This window comes from Rhagoletis pomonella, unplaced genomic scaffold, assembly GCF_013731165.1.
Source record: "Rhagoletis pomonella isolate Grant_MI unplaced genomic scaffold, Rhpom_1.0 Rhpom_scaffold_00008, whole genome shotgun sequence".
Lineage (NCBI taxonomy): Eukaryota > Metazoa > Arthropoda > Insecta > Diptera > Tephritidae > Rhagoletis > Rhagoletis pomonella.
The window spans coordinates 33,912,894-33,917,301 of record NW_023458562.1 but is presented as its reverse complement, the minus strand read 5'-3'; the positions used below and the strand labels follow the sequence as shown (position 1 = coordinate 33,917,301).

The 4,408-nt window shown below is 32.4% G+C and overlaps 1 long non-coding RNA gene across 1 annotated transcript in view; it reads left to right on the top strand.

Moving 5' to 3' along the window:
* The window catches only part of LOC118744663, a 42,042-nt gene extending 37,862 nt beyond the window's left edge, over positions 1-4,180 (top strand). The window contains exon 2 of the long non-coding RNA XR_004993576.1: positions 3,830-4,180. This is a non-coding gene — a long non-coding RNA (uncharacterized LOC118744663). The remainder of the gene's footprint in view (positions 1-3,829) is intronic.
* The last annotated feature ends 228 nt before the right edge of the window (positions 4,181-4,408 follow it).

Here is a 4,408-nt window from a genome sequence, read left to right as displayed (position 1 = left end):
AAAAAAATGGGAAAGTTAGTAATTTTTAATAATGTTTATTTTATTTAGTACTTGAATTTAAAAATTGGAACATTAATATATATAATAAAAAGTAAAAGCACTAATGTTTTTTTTTCTAATAGGGTTGCCATCAAAAGACTTAGCTTCTACATGTGCAATAATGTATTACTTTTCTGGGTAGGCTTGCCACCTATTAAAATGCTAAAAGATTTTCGACGTTCGTTGGATTACAAAAGGAGATACCAAATGAAAGGGCCCGGCCTTCGCATGTACAAAAGCTATCATTTTTTAAATAGGGTTGCCACCTATTTAAAAATTACTATCTTCTATACATAGTATTAGCTTTATCTTGGCCACGCTAATCTCAAAAACTATTGAACGGATTTATAAGAGATGTTTTAATTATAATCTGTATCGATAGGATTATTATCGTTAGTACCTTAAATTCCTATAGGGTTATTAAATCCGCATTGTTCGTTGGATTACGAAAAATGAGGTGTCAAATAAAAGGACTCGGCTCGGACTGTTCAATAATGTATTACTTTTTGAGTGAGGTTGCCACTTTTCAAAAATCATAAATCTCAGTTTGTTTGTAAAAACTTAGGTACCAATTGAAAGGGTATGGTCTCTGCATGTGCAATAAGTTTTTTATTTTTTGTTATAGTGGGGTTGCCAGCTAATTAAAAATTATGTATGCATAATACGCGAGGGCATTTTTTGTTAATGCCATTAGATTTGCACAGTTCAATCGATTTAAAAAAATTAGGTGTCAAAGGAAAGTGCTTGACTTTCCGATTTGCAGTAAGGTTTTATTTTTCGAAGAGGCTAGCAGTCTATGCGAAAAATAAAACAAATGTGGGCTGTTCGTTAGATTACAAGAAATGAGGGGTCAAGTGAAAGGGCTTGGCATCCAACCTGTTTAGTTGTCAATCGCATCTTATTTAATATCTATAGATTGAGCGCGTGGCGAAGCCTCGCGCATACGAGACCGGCTAGTATGTATATATATTAGCCTTTCTTAGTTTAAAAATTCATCTCTTACATAAATGAAAAAAATTAGATCAAATTAAGCATATGGGGCGGCGTTCCATACCAAAATGGACGGGGTTCATGTGTGTATATGTGATTTTTTTTTCCAAATTTTTTCCGCGCGCCGTTTTCGAGATATTTGGAAAACTATTAAATCGATTTGTTTTTGTGCTCTAAAGATTTCAAAAATGTATTAATCAAGCTCAAATTTTATATTTATTTATTATTTCTGTTTGTCCATCAACCCTAAAAATTTGAAACAAATCAAACACATGAAGTGTGAACCCCGTCCATTTTGATATGGAACGCCCCATATATAGTGTCTTTGAACGCAAGAGTCAGTGGTTGAATAGCTAAGCCATGCATTGACGAGCAGAGGCATCATACACAGAAGTCAAATTGGTGATTTAGGTGATGTTCTTTCAGTACAGTTCAGTGGTTATTTCCACATACTTAGCATTTAAATCTTTCAGTTTAAGTTCCATAAAGTATTCGGTTTTTGAGGCAGCCTACAATAATAGTCGGCGATGACGGCAGGAATATTCACATGAAAAAAACTTTCGAAACTCACACTGGTCTCGATACTTTTGTTACTTATTCATAGACACATTTCGTAAAACAATTGGCGTTACCATAAATCTTCATTTAAGCAGGCCAACAAGAAGAAGCAGAACACCAACATATATTACCGAAGGATTTTGCTGCGCTGAATCCGAATTTGACCGTTATACCGAATCAAATGTTTCAGATATCCTAACCTAAAAGTTCAAAACACACTATTTTTCGTTATATTTGAAGTTATGTAGCATCGCAGAAAACTACACCTTTTCCAAGAGTACTTCAGAAAGCATCAAATGTACTTCAGAATAGTCAATTGTACTTCAGAAACAGTAAAATGTACTTCAGAATAGCCAATTTTACTTCAGAAACCGTAAAATGTACTTCAGAATAGTCAATTGTACTTCATAAACCGTAAAATGTACTTCAGAAACCGTAAAATGTACTTCAGAAGACGAAAATTCGTACGCATTGTAATTATTTAAATAGTATATATTATAGTGATTTTAAATATATTTACTCTTTAATATATTTTCAAATTAGAAGTACATTAACAGTTGTTGTTGGCGATTGTGGCAGAGCCATTCAACATTCTACCACTTTTCACCCAGATGCACTATCTTTATTCGATATGCCAGCTGGCACATAATTTAAAACTGCATTAATAAATTAATTGTTTCATTCTTAAATATATGGACATTGCGAAAAAACTAATGTACTTTTAATTTGAAAATATATTAAAAAGTAAATATATTTAAAATCACTATAATATATACTATTTAAATAATTACAATGCGTACGAATTTTCGTCTTCTGAAGTACATTTTACGGTTTCTGAAGTACTCTTGGAAAAGGTTTAGTCAAAGGCGCATATTCATAGTCATATTTAGTACTCAACTAAGTCGAAACTATTCTAAGTCACAACTAAAGCTATTCATAGTCGCCTTAGTTTCGACTTTTCTGGCTAAGTACCAACTAAAATTTAGTTTCGGCTGCAGCTGCAACTAAGTCGTAACTAAGAAGAAGTATTTTGTCAAATTAAGGGAAAACAGACGAAATATGTAAAAATTAAGTTGGTAGAGGGTGATTTTGATAATATTGAATAATCTCCCATTAAAATTTACAAAGATCGATCCATTTTAATCGGAAGATGAAATTAAATGCGTATTACAATTCGAATAAAGCTACTTCACAATTTTATAATTGGAATAATTTAGATAAATTCTCAAATAATAAGTCAGTTTGACGCTAGTTCTTTTAAAGTAAATTTGTGCATAACATTTATATATCTACTATTTGTATGTTTCACAGCATGCTTTTGATAAACATCCACTTCACATCACTGCGGTTGTTCTGGCTATTTCACACAATTAACAAGAAAATGATACCTTATTCTTTTGCATAATCATGCAATGAAAATAAAAATTACATAAACGGATGATCAAACTTGGCATTATTTAATAAAAATGTAATTTTTCCAAAACATCGTAAAGAAAAATCGATACATTTTCACACTCGTTTTGCTATATCGTAAACTAAGTCGAAACTACTTAGTAGAAGTCTGAAATGCGACTATGAATAGAGGTAAATTTTAAGTTGGTACTTAAATTTAAGTTCCAACTTTGTTAGTTTCGACTTAGTTGCTGGACTATGAATACGCGCCAAAGTATCTTAAAAAACAAATCTTCCTCTTTCGAATGCCGTTGAGTTTGTCAAACTATCTTTGTTTCGCCGAGATATTGCGTTTTGAATATTTGTGAATTAGTGTGCATATGTATACATATTCGAAAATCCATTAACCATTTGTACCACATATTTTTGAAAGACTGCGATATCTCGGCGAAAAAAAAGATATTCAGCCTTATCATGAATTTCATTTTCCCCGAACCGGTTCACTTTTCACTTTTGGTTTCCATGTATTTACTATGGGTGGATGACAAATTTTCGGGTGAATTTTTTTTTTGGGCGAAACTCAGCATAAGGCAGATTATATCATACTCAACGGCATTCGAAAGGGGAAGATTTGTATTTTAACATACTTTGACTAGTTTTCTGTAAAAAAAAAATATTTTCGATGATACATACATACGACGAAAGGCAGTGTTTAGAATAGCTCAAAAACCTGACGTGATATAACAATTTTACGGCCAGTTTCGTATTCACCGCACCAAAAGCGGGAATATTTAACTCTCTTCTTGAAAATAAGCTTTTTCAACCTTCTTTTTCTTTTATTTTGTTCCAGGTACACAGGTGACACAGGCAACTGCGTTTGAAACCAACAAGCTAAGGAATAAATGACTAAAGCGTTTTGAATCGGAACCGAATTGCTGAATACTTTATAGCTCGCCCTAAGGAAAACCCCAACAGGAGCAAATATGTTTGTCCTTCCTTCATATCACAATTACATATGTACTTACATTATCCAAGTGGCGAATTTCAAAAATAAAACCTTAAACCATTAAACTGTAAAAGAACACCGCAAACACGGGAGGTCGCAAAACTTCTTTTAAACTGCTAAAATTTGTTGTAATTATTTTTCCCGATTTGAGTTTTATAATTTTCAAATAAAATACTGTTTTATAATAATAATAATTTAACATTTTACTTCGGTGCTAACCGAATACTTTTGAGCTAAAGGCTCGCGCAGGTGGACAGAATATTTTAAGGGAAAAAATCCTTCGCCTCCATTTAATGCTAAATTTTAGTCGCCTGGTAGAAATGATAAATTTTAGCACCAAACTGAATTTTCCTATCGCCGGACCTAAAAATGTTTCTACAGCAAATCTTTATATCAATATTTTGGGCTGAAAGAAAGACTTGA